This window comes from Bos javanicus, chromosome 1 (genome assembly GCF_032452875.1).
Source record: "Bos javanicus breed banteng chromosome 1, ARS-OSU_banteng_1.0, whole genome shotgun sequence".
Taxonomy (NCBI): domain Eukaryota; kingdom Metazoa; phylum Chordata; class Mammalia; order Artiodactyla; family Bovidae; genus Bos; species Bos javanicus.
In genome coordinates, this window is record NC_083868.1 from 6,152,859 (window position 1) to 6,172,876 (window position 20,018).

The window sequence follows — 20,018 nt, forward strand, 5'->3', positions numbered from 1 at the left end:
TATGACCATAACTCCATAAAGGTTAATGAGAAGATGTCTACTGTATTAATATTTGCCCTCAAGGTCTCTTTAGGCTCTCTGCTCAGTCAATTCTCTGTTATGCTTGGCAGTCTTTTCTTGAGACTCCCTTATTCTTGGCCACTTGGATAGTAGATTTCAACCTTCACTGCACATTAGAATGGCCAGAAGAACTTTAAACTACCATTGCAGCCAGGGTCCAGATGATCTATGATACCAATTTCCAGAGTCATGGTGGAAACCTGACCTCTTGACTGGTTACCAGCTGTCTACACGCAGTAGACAAATTGTGAAGCAAATTGTGACTACTCCCACAAGATCTTTTTAAAAAATATCACATCCACAAATTTCCTTCTCCACTGTCAAAAATTTTATGCAACTTCATAGATACTTAGGCTTTCTGAAGTGAAAATGCATAAATAAAGGAAAATTTTCTAGGCGATTTTGCTTTCAGTTTTACTACCTACCCCACTGAGCCAGTGAAATGCATTGCTAATTTCCTTCTGGAATGAGGATCAGAGAGAGGGGTGAAATATAATCTTATCCAGCCACACGTGGTTAAAATGTTTTAAAAGATGAACGCTTGGCAGGATACAAACTTAATTAAATGCACACTAATAATTCTTTTCATTTGCAGAAAGATCTTGATACATTTAAAAGTATTTTGTTAGGCTCAGTTGCTCTCCAAAGCTACCCCATAATGTAGACAGTGCAGAAATCATTATTCATATACTTTAACTAAGAGAACTGAAAATGACAAGGTTGTATGACTTATACCAACACTGAGAAATCAAGAAGTCAGCCATTCTAAGTAGAGACTTAATAAATATTTGAGGAATGACCAAGAAACTGTATACATCAGGATAGTAATTTGAGATTTTTAACTAACATGGAGCTCCTCCTTCCATAAGGAAGAGACGAAACATTAGAACTCAGAAATTTAAAGACCAGTCCTTGAATTTTAGTCTGAAAAGCCTACATTCTGAGGAGACTGTGGGCAAGGAATAAAATGGCTCAGTCAGAATCAGGTTTTTTTCTGAATCTTAAGATTATACAATGACTTCTGTGGATGAAGGTAAAATAAAAAAGAACAGTTAAGATGGTCTAGATTTCAGTGTGTCCCTGGGGAGAAGCCTATATACCGCCCTGGTTCAGTTCTTAGTGACTGAGACACAGAGAAAGGACAGGTTACCAAACGGGCTTGAGGATTTAAGGACAGAAATGATCTGTGTCCTGACCAAGGCAGAGACAAGGACGTTGAGAATTTTCTTCACACCCTCATAGTGCTGGGAGATAAGAGACACCTCTGTAATGTGTTTTGTCTGGCATGACAAGCGGTAATCTTGACAAATTTTCCACAGCTAGAACTCAGAGGGAACAGAAGACCATTTCCTACTCTCCTGAGAATGGAACAGAGCTTTCAAAAGTCCTTGCTGTTGGGATGAAGTGAGACCACATCAGCAACACACATGACGGACAAGGGCAGGCCATCCACGGCCTGTTTGTCTTCAGATCCATTCCTTTCCCTTGCTCTGCTCTGCTCTGTGTCCTAAGGAGGCTGGTCCCCCCAGGCTATGCAGTGCTGTGCCAAGAGTGGGTGGCGGCTGCAGTCCTCACCAGGTGTAGGCAGTAAGGGGTAGTTGTATCTGTAGAGGGTTTAAGATCAATAATAAAACCACCTAGAAATCTGATCTTGGAGCTTCCCCAGTGGCTCAGCTGATAAAGAACCCACCTGCCAATGTAGGAGACAAGGGTTTGATCCCTGGGTTGGGAAGATCCCCTGTAGTAGGAAATGGCAACCCACTCCATTATTCTTGCCTGGAGAATTTCATGAACAGAGGAGCCTGGTGAGCTACAGTCCATGGGGTCGCAGAGAGTCAGACATGACTCAGCACACAAACACAAACACACACATAGAAATCTGGTCTTTTTATTGTCTTTACATGATAGTCTTTCTAAACAATGCCAATGGTAAAGAACTCCTGCTCAAAGAGAGCAAAAAATATGTTGGCCTAATTTCTTGAAAATCATGTAGTTACCATGGATGACAGATAGATGAGAGATAAGCCGGTAGATAGATAGAAAACCTATCTATAGTGAGCCTGGACACATGGGTATATGTATTTGTTTCAAGAGGGAGTTTTCTCCTACATTCAGTAAAGCTTGTTTTTCAAATCATCTCTCTGTTTACTTGGTTTTATTGCTTTAATTTCTTTAACACAAATAAAAACTCCCAGTCATTGTAAAATAACAAAATTAACTCAAGTTCTATTTCTATCTCTTGATGGTGTCTATGCTACAGAAATTGGAGGCAGAAACTGTATATACACTATCTACCTCCAGTGACTGTAACCTTTGATGAATTACTGGAGTTTCTTCAGAGTAATGACTTATAAAGAATATTGTGTTTATTAAAGGATAAATAATAAAAATGTGTTAACTTGAAGCTTATAACAAAACAATTTCTTTTACAGAAGAGAGGTATACAAAAAAAAATTATTCATATCTGGGAATGAGCTCCACGTTCAGCTGCTGCTCACTAGACTTGGCCAATAGTAACCCCAGATTAAAGACTGGAGGGCAGTAGAGCTCCACCCCTTTACTCTTTGTTGGGTCAGATGCCTCCAGCATTGACTATATCTTCTTCCCAGCTTGCTAGAATGGGCCACACCATAGGTCCAGCTTCTGCCAAGTGATGCTCATCTCTTAGGTCCAGTGATCAGCGCTTTTAATTCTCTCGTCTTCAGGAAAGTAAAGTGAAGGTGAAGTCGCCCAGTCGTGTCCGACTCTTTGCAACCCCATGGACTGTAGCCTATGAGGCTCCTCCATCCACGGAATTTTCCTGGCAAGAGTACTGGAGTGGGTTGCCATTTCCTTCTCCAGGGGATCTTCCCCACCCAGGGATTGAACCCCTGTCTCCTGCATTGCAAGCAGATGTTTTTACCATCTGAGCCACCAGGGAAGCTCCCAATTTTCTGCTGTTATTAGTGCCTGGAAGCCTCCATGGTCCTCTCCTTGGTTTCTTAAATCTCCCCATAATCTACCTAACCAAGTTCCTCTATTAAATTCTACTAATCTGAATATTTAGAATGATTTCGTTTTCCCTGGCTGGACCTGAGAGGCACAACAATTGAAAATCATGGAATCTCAACAGAACCCAAGGTGAACAAACAATGGTAGTAAGGATTAGATCAATGATTTGGCTTCACATGAGGTTGGATACAACCCTGGGAAAAGGAGGGACCCTCACTGAATAAGATTAAGTTTTCATTGCATGAGGGTTTGAAAAAGCAATTAAGTTCAGTTTTTATGAATATCTGCATGGCAAAACACTTGACACAAGAGATAGCAAATGTTTGCCGAAAGAATGAATAAATGACGAATTAATGAAAGAGGAAAATAAGCAAATCGCAATATAAAGAACCTTATTGAAGGGCAATCATAAGTTCAATTCCTAAGTGAGTCTAGAGGAGTTTTGTGTTCTTAGTACTCTTAGCAGGATAATTTCAAAGAAAATATTTATTTAATGGACTGCCCATTAAATTTAAGGAATTACTGCTTACAAATTAGGATGCCAAGAAAATATCTTTCAGATGGGCAAAAGTCTGAATTTAGACTGATTTAGTAAATCTCAAAATTTTCTGGTGGAAATAACTAATAAAAGATTCAGTAAGAAGCCAATCAAAATATGGACCTGGCTATAGCAAAATGACTAAAACTTTTACCACAATAAAGATGTATCAGACATTTTATCATGATTGGTCTCCCTGTGGGCTAAAGAATGCTTTCATCAGTTGAACAAAAACTCCCAGACACTCTGAATAACAAGATTAATTCTGGCCGTGAAGTTGACAGAAATGAATTTGTCAAATAGATTCTGAGAAAAAAAAAGTGATAGGATATAATAAAGAAGATCTGAAAGTATAAAAGACAGCTGATAATGATGACAGGACACAACTAGAAAATAGTAAAACAAAAATAAGGGCAGGAGTAGGGATGAAAGGCTATGGTGACTGGTTGTTATTATGGTTCAGTTCTTGAGTCCAACTCTGCAACCCCATGGACTGCATCACATCAGGCTTCCCAGTCCTGATGGGGTGCCATCAGGAGTTTGGTACCACCAGGGGTTTTCCCACTTCATTGATGCCATTCACCCATCTCATCCCTTCCATGATGATAGGAAGTGGAGGGAAAATTTCAGTGCTTACAGAAGGAGCAACAAAGGAACATTGGGCTTCATCAGGAGGGAAATAATTCTTGGAGCTGGTACTAAATCTGTATGAAGACTCTCAGAAGCGTTGGAGGCACCATTACTCTTTACAGAGCCCTTTTCCATCCTCTCTCAGAGCTGACAGTGACTTGGTTATCATATGACTGTAAGGTTGAAAAGGATCATGAAAGGAATTAAGGCCAAGACAAGTGAGCCTCTCTATTTAACTCCTCCTCAACCTCTTCAGTGAGGGCTGACTCGAGGCCACGCTACCTTCCATCAGTAGTTAATTCTAGTTGAGTAGTTAAGACTAGTTAAGTCTCTAGACTTAAACCTGCTGCTCCCTGGAAAGACCTGCCTCTCAACTTTCCACTCACCTTCTCTGGTCCCACTTCTTACTCCTTCTCTTCCACCCTCAACTTGACCTCAGACCTGTCTGAGCATTGAGCTTCCATTCCTATTGCAGTTTGTGCCCCTTGAAATACCTTCTATTTTGACTTCTGAAAACAGTGGTTACCTGAAGACTAACAAACATTTGTATCAATTATCTCACTTTTTTCCTATTTTTTTCTGACTCAATTTTTCTTAAAACTATTGCTGACAACTCTTCTCTTTAAGGCTTTTTTTTTTTTTTTAAGAAATATTGCTCTTAAAAAAAAAAAAAAGAAATATTGCTCTTGTATTCCTTCTCTAGATCATATATACATCTCCTTTCTTGAAAACTCACTCATTCTTGATCTTTCAACTTCCAGTAAATGGCAAATGGCTTAGTAAAAGAGCATTGGACCAGAAGACCTGAGTTTATAATAGAGCTCTTCTATTTCAAACTGACCTTCAGTTTTCTCGTCTACAAAATGTAGACAGTGAATACATACTTTTAGACACGTACTATGTGCTTCTAAGTAGGCTAAAAGCACAAGCACACATATAATTTTTCTTATTTTTCTTTGCAAGTTAAAAAATAACTGATGCTCAAAGCAGTTCTATAGCCTTTCCAAGGACATAACTAGGTCACTGACCACCGCCAACCCCCGCATCCAGGCATCTTGAAAGAGTATGCTTTCTCCCATGTGGGCGTTTCCTTGCCATCTCCCCACACAGGGAGAATAAAAACCACCCTCTCTACCTGAAAGAGCTACTAAGAGGAGAAACTCGGGTGGTGCCTGTGAAAGCTTTTTAATCATAAAGCATTATGTAAATATAATGCGTAATTATTGTTATTATCTCCCATCAGTCCAAGTCTTAAGCTCTTTACTTGCTTTCTCTGCCTACAAAGTAATTCACTTGTCTGTCCTGTTGGCCTTAAAATTAGGCAAACATAACATTCATTATGTTTTCCTAAGCTTCATGTTTCCTCTTTTTTTTTAACCTTCGTAAGTATCACAGTTTATTTGATTCCTTAAAACATTGATGGGTGCTACATTCTGGCTTAACTCCTGTGGTCCCAGAATAATAATTAATAGGACCCTCTTTTCCTCTCAGAACTCCCAGTTTGGATGATACATTTTATGGTCACCTAAGATCTCAGCGTCTGCCTACAGTGTGGGAGACCTGGGTTCGATCCCTGGGTCGGGAAGATCCCCTGGAGAAGGAAATGGCAACCCACTCCAGTACTTATGCTTGGAAAGTCCCATGGATGGAGGAGCATCTTGGGCTACAGTCCACGTGGTCGCAAAGAGTCAGACGCAACTGAGTGCCTTTACTTCTTCACTTAGGATCTCTCAAGTGCCTGCTATGGTCCTGATTCTTGCATTTTGTATTTTAAAACCCTATCCCTTCCCATTTACACTCATTAATGCTAATTCAATTGCTACTTACTTCTCAGTAAACTAAGTCCTTTTGCCCCTCTGCTCATCTGGCGAATACCTCAGTTCCATATTTCCTACTTACAGAAACACAGATTCTCACATCACATCTAACCAGCCATAACCATTATCATGTCACTTCCTTCATTAGAGTTCAAAATCATTTAAATGTCTAATTGTAACCTTTACTGTTTGCTTTCAGTCATCCCTTCTTTTCTTTTCTTTCCTCAGCTTTCTTTCTTTGTAACTATGAATTACTACTTAGAGTACATACAACCAGTTTTTCCCTGTCTCATATGTCAATAATCCTAGGTATGTTTGCTCCAAACCTACAGCACACTTTCTGTGGCTTCTGTAATCATGCCTTCTCCATATCCCTCTCCTCCATCTCTGTTTTGGTGGATTGCAAATGGCCATCAGTCTTTTGCAGTTCCTTTTATTAAGGAATGAAGTCTGCTTTCCCAGTTCTGGAATGGGCGATGGTCTCATGACTTGTTTTCACCAAAAGAGTGCAAAGGAAATGACATTAAGTGAGTCTGGCATCTAGACCTTATCAGTCTTTCAGCTTTTAGTCTTGCTCTTTTGGAATGCTCCTACCATGTCATTAGTTCAAACCACCCTGATAGAAGATGACACGCCAGGTAGAGAGAGAAGTCCATCCCAGTAATTTAAACCATCCCAGTAATTCAAGCAATCCCAACTGAGGTCCCTGAAATAAGAGCAAGCCCCAGTAAACCATGTGGGACAGAAAAGGCCTCTCCTGGGTGAGCCCAGCTCAAACTTCTGCCTCATAAAATTTGGGGCAAATGATACTTGAAAACTCACTTTATTTCATCCATTCCTTTAATATGACTATCTGTATTAGCAACATAATATGTTTTGTTTTCCACCTTTCTTATTTCTTTGCATCTATAGGGATATCCTGGAAAATTTTTTAAAGGTATACAAGTGCCTTACATCAACAATCTTACCTAAGTTTTTCACCAAATACAGTTTAAGTGCTGCCATCTTTAGTTTCTGGATAAGCACACCCATCACCAAGGACATTAAGAAACTTGAACAAAATTTACTAATCCATGAATAATCAGATCAAATTTAAATTACTTATTTTGTCATTTCAGTAGTGTGTACAATAAACATTTTTCATTAGATCCAGTAGACTATAAGGTCTCCTATACTATAGAGAAGTCATGTCAACAAAACATAAACAAGGTAAATCAAAGGAACAAAGAAATGCAATGCAATCTGTGATAACTGCAATTTGAAAAATAAAATGCTCTGGAAATGAAGAGGAGTGAGATAATATGGATTAATTATATATAAGCAGAGAAGGCTCCTAGAAAGAACAGTAATTGAGACAGACCTTGGGGACGAACAGGATCCCCAACGGTGAGAAATAAGTGAAAGAAGCTTTGAAAACATGTCAAAGTGGAGCTGCAAATATGGAAACACCCTAGAGATATCCGGGGAAACATGCATTAGAACACAGGCATATATAACCAGATCGATTTGAGATATTTTGGGAGAGTTAAGTGTTCAGAGTATGGAAGACCTTGAAATCTAGAATGGAGAGTTTATTGTTTATAATTTGTCAAAAGAATTTCCCCCACTGAGTCATATTGCTACAATTGTTCATAGAAAGTTTCCTCTATGTCATTTTAATGGACTCTATGCCTATGTGCCTCATTAATTAGCAAGCTGATCAAAACCAATACATTGATTGGTAGTTAGCTAATACATTAACAAGCACTACTCCAGGAAGTGGGTTAGATGTCATGAGACAGTCTAAAAACAAAAGAAAGAATAGTGACCAGCAGTCACCATCTTCTTTCAAGGAGTGCTCAGACCTGTTAGGTCTCAAACATATCCTACAGTGAAAAACAGAGCAATACAAAACAAAAATCTGTCAATAATAAAAGTGTAGCTTTCATGAAGAGTATTTTTTAATAAAGTAAATGTTTGCCTATATATTTTGATGGCCTGATTAAAGTGTCAAGTACTAAGGAACACAAGGAAACTCCACTTCACTGATGACATTAAAAAAAAAACCACATTCTGTAAATTCTATGAAAATGAATGTTCTCACATCTTGCATTCTAGGCATTATGTTTGGAGGGATTTCAGTGCCAGTTGTTAACAAAGGCAGCCTGATGATTAATTTTTTTGTGTAAACCTGCTGCATCACAGAATGCCCAAATATTTGGCTAAACATTATTTTTGAGTGTATTTGCCTGGGTGTTTTCAGATGAGATTAGCATTTTAGTTGGTGGGTTTAGTAAAATACAATAGCTCTCACCTCCCCAAAGTAGGTGGGTGGCATTCAATCCACTGAGGTCTGGATTACAACCAAAAGTGGAGGAAGGAAGAATGTGTCTATCTGTCTCTCCCTTCTTCTTCTTCTTCTTTGTTTTTTTTTTTTCTCCTGCTTGACTAATGATCTGGGACATAGGTCTTCTGCTTTTACACTAGAATTCACAGCATCTGCATTCCTGGTTCTCAGGCCTTTGGAGGACATGTATGGAATTACATCACCGACTCTCCCAGCTCTCTTACCTCCAGAGAGCAGTATCCAAGGACTTAACTTCCGTAATTGTGTGAACCATTTTTAAAATTTTTTTATAATAAATACATATGAGAGAGAGTGTGGTTCTGTTTCTCTTGAGAACCCTAACACCTACAGCCTTCTTACCTCCCCAATCCCTACAACATGGGTTTAGGACAGAATACTGAAAGACGTTTAAATCACATTAGATCTTAAAACTACCAGACAGATATCCATCACTGATGTGGACTGATAGGCTATGTCTGCCCTTACAGGGATTTCAAGCATTAGTGAGCTAATGAGGAAAGAGATGGAATAAATCTACTGTCTAAGTTTCAGGCATCCCTGGTGACTCAAACAGTAAGGAAACCACCCTCAGTGCAGGAGATCCGGGTTCGATCCCTGGGTCGAGAGAATCACCTGGAGAAGGGAATGGCAATGCCCTCCAGTATTTGTGCCTGGAGAATCCCATGGACAGAGAAACCTGTTGGGTTACAGTCCATGCGGCTGCAAAGAGTTGGACACGACTGAGTGACTAACACACACATAAGTTTCTGAAATCTCACGATCTGCCAATATTTTGTTAAAATGACTGTATCTGAAAAACTGAAGATACTTGTTAAAAATGCATATTCCTGCACTCCTATATACGATGTACTTAATCAGATGATCTACCATGGAGTTCAGGATCTTCTGTCTTATATACACCCTGGAATCATCTTTTCCATATAGCTTAGAGTTTGAGAAAGCCATAGGAAAGGCAAGCCTGTGTTCTCCCTCACACTGTAATGACCTGTAAGCAAAGAGTGTAGGTCTTGTTGGTGTTGTCAAAGGTATTAGTCTAATTAATGATCTGAATTTTAGGAGTTCCTTTGAACTAGCCTTTTTATTGCTTCCCCTTGCTACTGTTGGATTTCCTTTTGTGTTTTCCTCTTGTTTGTTTGCTTATTTGTTTTGTTCTGGCCATGCCCCATGGCATGTGGGTCTTAATTCCCTGGTCAGAGATGGAAACACTTGCAGTGGAAGTGTGGAGTCCTAATCATGACTGTCAAGGAATTCCCTGCTTGTGTGTTTTCCATGACATCTCAAATGCAAAAGTACACTTCAAACAGCTTCAAAAACCACTCATGGCAACTAGTAGAGCAACTTTGAATGGTTTCCTGTCTGTCCATAAAGACTGCTATTGCATCATTTCATTTGGAGTTATTACAGCTTAAACAGGAGTCTGATTTAGAGGAGTGGTTTAAACGTGCATGACTTTGGGAAGGGAACCATGGCAATTACCCCTGGATTATGCCTAAACAGGACTGATCCTCAAATTTTGGCTAATTGGAGCTCGCCTACCACAGAGCTGTGACTGTGCCTGCATTTTGGCAGCCAGTATAAATCCTGTGTTTTTATTGAGTAAGAGCCATTGGAAACTACTAGAGAAAGAAATTTCCTTCGTTTATCTCATCAAGCCCTTAAACTCAACACTGACACTCATCAGACATATATACGAATACACAGCATCATGTGTTACTGCAAGATATATTTATTTACCTAAAGGAACAACTAAGATATGTAACTTAAATACTAACAGAAATTAATTTATCTTGTGAGAACTAACTATATTTGGAAATAAATTCCTAGCAAATTATTTTTTCAAGGGAAGGAAAGCTCATCACAGGGCTTCCCCTGTGGCTCAGTCAGTGGTAAAGAATCTGCCTACCAATGCAGGAGACATGGATTTGATCCCTGGGTCAGGAAGATCCCCTGGAGAAGAAAATGGCAATCTATTCCAATATTCTTGCCTGGGAAATCCCATGGACAGAGGAATCTGGTGGGCTACAGTTCATGGGGTCACAAAAGAGTTGGACATAATTTAGCAACTAAACAAAAACAACAGCAACCTGTTATATCTTAGCTTTGTAGTTGATTTTCTTCTCCCTACCCAGGCTATCTCAGATGTGAATAATAATTCATTTTTCTTAATCTCTCACCTCCAGATGCTTGATAGGGAAGGTTTGGGTAACAAAAATGCAAAGAAAAACCAATCTTAAAAATTAATTGATGCTGCTGCTAAGTCACTTCAGTCGTGTCCGACTCTGTGCAACCCCATAGACGGCAGCCCACCAGGCTCCCCCGTCCATGGGATTCTCCAGGCAAGAACACTGGAGTGGGTTGCCATTTCCTTCTCCAATGCATGAAAGTGAAAAGTGAAAGTGAAGTCGTTCAGTCGTGTCCGACCCTCAGCGACCCCATGGACTGCAGCCTTCCAGGCTCTTCCATCCATGGGATTTTCCAGGCAAGAGTACTGGAGTGCAGTGCCAGTTGATGCTAGCTATCCCTAATTTTAGAAGCTCTTCAGTCACTTGAACCCTCTGTCACCAGCCACTTTTCTGCCTCTAATTTTCTACATTCATCTCCATCCTACTCCTCAAATGATTAGTAGAATTTTTTAATTCTCAGAATCTCTTCTCATTTCTTGTGAATTTTCCTGTACAGAAAAAGTTAAACTCCTTTTCTCAGTTTTAGTTTTCACTTTACAGTTACAAAGATTTCTTCTTTCCACTATTTTCAGTTTCTGTAAGTGAGAAACAGCTTGAGGTTAAAATAATAACTTTTACTACAATTAAGTAAGTAACCCTCTCCAGTGTTCTTGCCTGGAGAATCCCAGGGATGGGGAGCCTGGTGGGTGGCCGTCTATGGGGTCGCATAGAGTCGGACACGACTGAAGTGACTTAGCAGCAGCAGCAGGTAAGTAAAATGACACAAAGAAAAGGTGATAAAATCATAGATGAATGAGTGGATAGTTGGAAAAGGAGAGAGAGAGGGAGAGGCAGAGAGAAAGAAATGAATATATAGATACATATATTTCTATTTATATCTATATTATGATTAGTGATTAATACATGCTTAATAAACAAAAATTTGGTCTCCCTAATTGGTGACTAATTAATCCATCCATACATTCATTCAACAAATATTTCATTAACCTTTTTTTAGGTGCCAGGTACTTTTCTAGACCCTGGAGATAATGCCAGTGAAGACAATAGTCAAAATCTTCAGAGATTTTATTGAGTTCACCTTCTAATAGAGTTAATATTCCCATCCATGCTTCCTCCTGAATAATGCTGGAAACTGTCTCCTATTCTTTGAAGCCAAATCTTCACCCTCTTTTTAACTGAATGAATAAAACACTTTGCAAATAATTCCTCTTTTTTATTTTTTCTTTACTTTTTTTTTTTTTTAATAGTCTTGATCCTTTGGAATTTACTATCTTCATTTTAAGCACACCTCTTTTCCAAGACTGAAATCTGATTATGAAATCTGATTATGTCTCTACTTTGGGCTATTCACTGGTTTTCCATCCTTCACAGAATAAATCTCCAGTTCTAAAGTCTGGCATCCAGGGCTCTTTTGAGTTCACTATTACTTACTTTTACAATGTGACCAATCAGTGTTCTGAAACACACTTCAAACTTAAGGTCACGTTCATTTACTTTCAATTCTTGAAATTTGCCTCAACATTTCATGCTTCCAGTCCTTTACATATACTCATCCCTCTGCCATCTCTACCTCTCCCTACTTCATCCCTCAGGGTCTTTCTGGACTTTCTCAGATGAGTTAAAAATTTTGTCTATTATATTCCTGAATGATATAAATGAACTCATTGTATTGAGCACTAACCTTACAGTTTTCACTTTGGCTCCTGCTTTTCTTAGTATAGGCAGAAGAGAATTCTTTTCCAATTTTTAATTGAAAAAATTTTAATTGTGTCAGTCCAGCTCAGTAGATAAAGTATCTGCCTTCAATGCAGCACATAGGAGACACAGGTTCAATCCCTGGGTCAGGAGGATACCCTGGAGGAGGAAATGGCAATCCATTCCTGTATTCTTGCCTGGAAAATCCCATGGACAAAGGAGCCTGGTGGGCTACAGTCCATGGGGTCTCAAAGAGTCGGACCTGACTGAGCAACTAACTATGTAAAGGACTGCAAAGGACTTTCACTTTTTCTGATCTATGTTTGCCCACTGATTTTTTCTCTGGTTACCTCTCCAATCCCACCTGCCTAGTTCTCCTCTTAGTTCTTTACACATAGCTATTTTCCTTCTGCTTTTAAGCACAGAGAAGACTTTTGAGAGTCCCTGGGACTGCAAGGAGATCCAACTAGTCCATTCTGAAGGAGATCAGCCCTGGGTATTCTTTGGAAGGAAGGATGCTAAAGCTGAAACTGCAGTACTTTGGCCACCTCATGCGAAGAGTTGACTCATTGGAAAAGACTCTGATGCTTGGAGGGATTGGGGGCAGGAGGAGAAGGGGACGACAGAGGATGAAATGGCTGGATGGCATCACTGACTCAATGGACATGAGTCTCAGTGAACTCCAGGAGTTGGTGATGGACAGGGAGGCCTGGTGCTGAGATTCATAGGGTCACAAAGAGTTGGACATAACTGAGCGACTGAACTGAACTGAACTGAAGCACACAGAATGTTTTCTCATTTTTAGCTTGGTGGTTCTCTCTGCCTGGAATACCCATTCATGCCTCATTAAAAGGCAGACTCAAACTTTCCACTTTAGGTCTCTCCACCTGATCAGAAATGTCTTCTAGATCATTGCTTCTCTAGCAGCCTCCTCTCATTTCTCTCGATCCTGACACTGTATCCTTCTTTCCACTATCTGGTATACGAATGGGTTTTGGTTATTTGCTTCATAGTCTCGGCTGATTTTCTAAAGTGCAAGTTCATTGAGGATTAGGAATCTATCTTTTTCCCTCCTCTGCTTCTAAAAGCCCAGTGTGGTGCTTAGCAAATTTATTGATTGACTTAATAAACAGTAATGGGCACATGCTCCTACTTGCTTCTTTCTCTGTGGATACCAGACCACGGAGATCCAGGACATGTAAGTTGCATACCACTCACTTTAGTACTGCTAGGAATCATGATATCACAGATAATTAAACTGTATTTTACTTTGAATATAAAAATGACAAGTTAAAATGCCTCTATAGGTATAAAGATGAAAAATTATTTTGAATAGATTTATGAAAAAGTTTAAGATTCATTTTTTTGATTCCAAAGTCTGATCGAGTTTGAGGCTATATACTGTCAATCATGTGAAGTGAGAAAGGAGACAAGTCCTGCTTGAGGATCAGCCTCAGGAAACCCAAGTCCTCTGCCCTTTGGATGCTGCAGTGTAGGGAGCTGGCTGTATGTTTATGGTCAATGGTCTTGGTTCTGTTATATAAAGTGGAGATAAAAGGAGATGATGACTCATTGTTAGATGCCAAGCAGAGAACATACCTATAACAACCCAGGGATCCAGAAATGGTGGACAGCAAAGAGATCAAACCAGTCAATTCTAAAGGAAATCAACCCTGAATATTCATTGGAAGGACTGATGCTGAAGCTGAAACTTCAATACTTTGGCCACTTGAAGTGAATAGCCGACTCTTTGGAAAAGACCCTGATTCTGAGAAAGATCGAAGGCGGGAGGAGGACAGGACGACAGAGAATGAGATGGTTGCATGGCATCCCCGACTCAATGGACATGAGTCTGAGCAATCTCTGGGAGATAGTGAAGGATGGAGGAGCCTGGCAGGCTGCAGTCCATGGGGTCGGAAAGAGGCAGACAGGATTTAGCAACTGAACAACAATAACCCGTATTTAAGATGATCAACAAAATAGCTTTAGACTAAGAATAATAAAACCCAAATTCAGAAAATAATTGTTTTAAAGATTCAGCTTCTTCATTGCTGACTTTTAAATATTTTTGCATTCCAAAAGTAAAATGATTTTGTTCTTCTCAGGGCATTATCACTATAAAAATATTACAAATGTAGTTAATGGGTAGAAACATTTATCTTTTTTGGTGAAAAGAGTTACTTTCATGTATTTATTTTTAACTATTAGTTATTTGTCAGTTTTCAAATTATAAAGCTACAGCTTTGTAGGGAGGGATGTACTTTTTTTGTTCAAATCACAGAAGAAATATACACTTTAGAAAAAGGTTTTTTTCTTGGCCAAGCCATGTGGCATATGGGATCTTAGTTCCCCCTGCTGCTGCTAAGTCGCTTCCATCGTGTCCAACTCTGTGCGACCCCATAGACAGCAGCCCACCAGGCTCCCCTGTCCCTGGGATTCTCCAGGCAAGAACACTGGAGTGGGTTGCCATTTCCTTCTCCAATGCATGAAATTGAAAAGTGAAAGTGAAGTCGCTCAGTCGTATCCGACTCTTAGCGACCCCATGGACTGCAGCCTACCAGGCTCCTCCGTCCATGGGATTCTCCAGGCAAGAGGACTGGAGTGGGGTGCCATTGCCTTCTCTGTTAGTTCCCCCACCAGGGATCAAATACTTACCCTGTTAGAACACAGTCTTAACTACTGAACCAGCATTACTGCTTTCAATGGTAAGTCTTTTCCTGGATGATTTTCGCAGTTTGGCAAGCTTTCTCCAGTGAGTCTAAATTTTATAATCACAAAATATAAGCTATTTTTGTTTAAGTTGTTTTTATATACTCAAAGATATAAGTTATTTAGTACCTCTAGAGTTAGGAATTGAAAACGAGTAATTCAATTGTCTATGGAAGATTTTACCTAAATGTGATACCTGACATCTGGTCCCAGGACCTCTGTGTTTGAGACATGTTTAGAATAACTGAGCATGTTTGTCTTAGAGAAGAGAAAATTTGAAGAATATGAGAGCTATTTCCAAAAATTTCAAAATCGTATGTGCCATAAGAAGTAGACTCTGTAATAGAACTCAAACAGCTCTATGTTGATACCAGGAATAGAGTTAGCGTCAAGTCACAGAGCAACACTTTCAGCTCAATATGAGTAAGACATTTTTCACATAACTAAAAACACTAAAATATTCTGCCTTTTGAGATTGTGAGTTCCAAGCCACTAAAGAAGAGTGTATAGACGTTCACTCACTCTTTACTGGACTCCATGAGGGCCTGAAATAGCACGTCAGTGATCAAAGGTTTGCCTCATAGGCCCTAGATTCTGTCACTGATCAACAATAGATATTTTAATATAATTGATTAAGTGGACTAGTGATGCATACATCAGAAGAATCTTTGTTTAGATAACATTCTTGTGTTAATCAGCTGATGGCATTATTCAAATAGATGAAGGTGTGTAAGTACTCTACCACATCGGCTTTTCAAGCCTTGCTGCTATTGCATTATGTCCTGTAGTTGAGAGAGTTTCTGAGGGAGCTGATAGAGCTAAAGAAAGAGCAATATTTCATTGTATATAAGTACCACATCCTTATCCATTCCTCTGCTGAAGGACATTTAGGTTGCTTCCATATACTGACTATTGTAAATAGAGCTGCTATGAACTTTGGGATGCCTGTATCTTTTGGAATTATGGTCTTCTCTTGGGTATATGCCCAGTAGTAGGATTGCTGGTTCATGCCATATATCTGCAATTAACCAGGGACTCAAGGACTGGCTGGCAAGGACCTCCAGGGCACATCTCTGCTTGTTTCTTTCTCCAGAATTAGAAACAAGTGTTCTCAACATGGTGGCAACTTCTCATATGGCTAGTCCTGTAGTTCCAGAGGGAGGACCCCTACCACTTGAAGCTGTGGATCAGTACTGCTGAATGGATTTGTCTGGCTTGGTTCAAATGTCCACCCTGAACCAATAACTATGTCCTGGAAAAATGGGGAAAGAATTGTGATGACTGGCCTTGATTCAGGTATCCTTCCTATAATTGAAGAACAAGAAACAGAAAATTAGGAGTTAGGAAATGCATGTAACAGTCAAAAGCAATCCATATTTCAGACCACAATAATCTTTTATTTTTTTACCTTTCCATGTTATTTGTTGTTGTTATTATCTAATTTTATATAGTTATGAAATTTATAGACAACTGTATTGGGCTTACCCATGATTGACAAGCCCTGCTGGCTCAGAGGTTAAAGCATCTGCCTGCAATGTGGGAAACTTGGATTTGATCCCTGGGTGGGTAAGATCCCCTGGAGAAGGAAATGGCAACCCACTCCAGTATTCTTACCTGGAGAATCCCATGGACTGAGGAGACTGGTGGGCTACAGTCCACGGGGTCGCAAAGAGTCGGACACGACTGAGTGACTTCACTTTCACTTGCTATGATTGAAAAAGTGAATATTTATTTTCTCTCCATAAATTATTGAGATACTTCTGCTGAATAATACATTTTGAAGTTTTACCTACTTTAGTGGGATATCATTCTCTTTATCAAGAGGTACTCAAAGTCACTCTCTTTTAGTGACCTAAGTAGCTTTTAACAAGCGTGGCAAAATCAGTATGATAGAATGATTTGATACTTAAGAAATACTGTCCCAAATCATGACCGTATCTGCCATGGTGGGGAATGCCAATCACATCCCCTGCTGGAGAAATTCACGAAGAAGGTCCAAGAGACACCTCAATGGGACCAGACCAGGTGCTCCACAGTGCTCCACCCTCTATGAAGGGCACCTTAACTCATGCAGATGAAGTGTTGCATTAGAGACCGTCTGTAATCTCTACTATCTTTTAACTTTACCATGATTTTACTATTTTTCATGTAATTCTTCAGAGTGGAGATTATCTAAGACATTATGCTAATTGAGCTACTAAATGTAAGCATATCTTTATTTATATTCTAAATTTGATTCTATTTAGATCTAGGTAAATACGGAACAATTGTAGTAAACACAGATACAATTATTCCCTTTAGAATTCAAATTTCATGAAGATAATAGCTGTAAAATACTAACAGCTTTCCTTTATTTTTATCCCTGTCTTTTAACATCACATTGTTAAGAATTTATGAGCTAAAACATGAACTATTTTTGATGAAAATGCTATAAAATTTGATGAAAACTTGATAAAATATTAAAATGTAAATTAAGACAATATTGAGTCTATGAGTTAAAGCGTGAAGTATTTGGTGTATTCCTCCTACTGAGTGCTTAAGCCAGTGGAATTTGCCTGAACCAAGAGTCATAGCTCTACCGGAACATCTTAATTGCATGTGTGGCTACAGTTCAAACTTCCTGTTGTATATGACTCAAGACTTCCCTCAGGCAATTCTGGTTTCCTGGTTTACCTGGGAAATGAATGCAGATGGCTTAATAGATACAGTAACTGACTTTGTGTAGAGGGCATGATGCCAGAGACCTAGGACTTTCTCAGCCAGATGCTTTTAAACATTCTGGGAGAATTTATTCTCTGGATATTTTTTACAACTCAGATCATCTCTATGACACCAACTGGCATTTGTCACAATTTTCCACCTATGTATACAGTTGTTCATATTTTAAGGAGAATATCTCATTTATATTATTAGGAGTGAGTCAAAGGCTGTTGTGAAATGTGTTATATACGTATATATGTTAAATTTATACATTCATAAAACAGACCAAAAAATTAATTTCTATTAAAACCCTGAAAATGACACTTTAAAAATAATGAAAGATTGCCACTTAGGTTAACTGCTTTTCATACATGCTTAATCAGTTCAGTTCAGTAGCTTAATCTTATCCAACTATTTGCAACCCCATGGACTATAGCACACCAGGCTTTCCTGTCCATCACCAACTCCTGGAGCTTGTTCAAACTTATGTCCATCGAGTTGGTGATGCCATCCAACGATCTCATTCTTTGTTGTCCCCTTCTCCTCCTGCCTTCAATTTTTCCCAGCATCAGGGTATTTTCCAAAGCCTTAAACAAGAATACAAGAATACAATTTAATTTTTAAAAGGTATTAGCAAGTGCTCAGTACAAGCATACAGCTATGTAGAAAACCATTTTAAAATTCTTGGGCCTACCCTCTAACAACAGAGTGAGGGACTTCATTCATAAATTTCAACATTGTTTTATTCCATCCTGGCTTTTTAATCCCATTCATTCACCGACTGTTTTCTTCATTTGTCCATTTATACTGAGGGCTCACTCATGCCATGTGATGAGCTTGCCTGAGGTTACAAAGACAAACGAGATACAGATTAGATCAGATTGAGAGAACGTCAGCATTACTGGGAAAAAAGAAGTCAAAGCTTTAAGGGGACAGATGTTGATAGTTTAATCACAATTATATTGAAGTCACCAGAAAAATGTCAGAATGTGGGCAAAGAGGAGAATTATGACATGCATGTGGAAAACATATTTGTATAGATATTTCTTCTTGACTACACTGACTTTTGACTCTTCCCTCATCCATGTTCTGTACTTCTCCCTTGACTTCCAAACCATTAGACTGGTTTTACTGCCTTCTTCTTCTATACCTCAATTATTCTTTTTTTCAGAATTATCAACTTTCTCCCTATACCTAGAGTCTTTTCTATATATATATATATATATACATTTATTGTGGCTCAGTCAGTAAAGAGTCTGCCTGCAATGAGGGAAACATGGGTTTGATTCCTGTGTTGGGAAGATCTCCTGGAGAAGGAAATGGCAACGCACTAGAGTATTCTTGCTTGGAGAATTCCATGGACAGAGGAGCCTGATGGGCTACAGTCCATTAGGACACAGAGAGTTAGACATGACTGAGTGACTAACGCACACACACACACACACACAATCCCCTCAGTTCTTATCTCAAATAAAGAGAATCACTTCTCTTGTTTGTAACTAATCTCTATACACATTATAGATCTTATCTTCTTTCAACTTTGTCCAGGTTTTATATATCAATTATTCCTCTCTCATTATGGATCTTTCATTTCTCGGTCTCTTTTCTCTGTGAGCATAGACATACACTCAACTCTATTTCATTATTTAAATTTTTTTCTTAAATTTTTTCTCAGCACATTTTTCTTCTCTTAACAGTCAAGGTTATTCTACATTTATCATTGGTCTTTATCCTCCTGCCTTCCCCATTCACTGTGCTACTTAACTACAAACTGACTTTCGGTCCCACCCCACCACCGTGCCAGGGAACTACTGACTGTAGGGTGACTGAATCCAAAGAACACTTTTCAGTGCTTATTTAACGCCTTTGCCAGGCTGTATCTGACACTCATGAACAATAATCCTCTTCTGAAATGGCTCTTGGTTTTTACTTTTTTCTTTCTCACCATCATTTCCTGGCCATTTTATATTGGCTTCTTCCCTTCTAACAGCTTCTTCATGTTATGCTCACCAAGATTTTTTCCTCTTCTACTTCCATTCTACCTTCTTTCTCAGGCATTTCATCTACCTCAGTTATTTGAAATGCACCGATGAACTAAATATTTGTATTTCTTTCATCACCTAGACTATTTTCCAGAGCTTCAGATTCACAAGTGGAGGGTCTACAAGACATATCCATCTATACATCATTTATGCACTGTCAGCGGTACTTATATATACCAGAAATAATTGGCATCCTCCAACCTGCTCTTCTCACAGTATCTCTCTTTTTTTTTCTTTGATTTTATTTTATTTTTAAACTTTACATAATTGTATTAGTTTTGCCAAATATCAAAATGAATCCGCCAC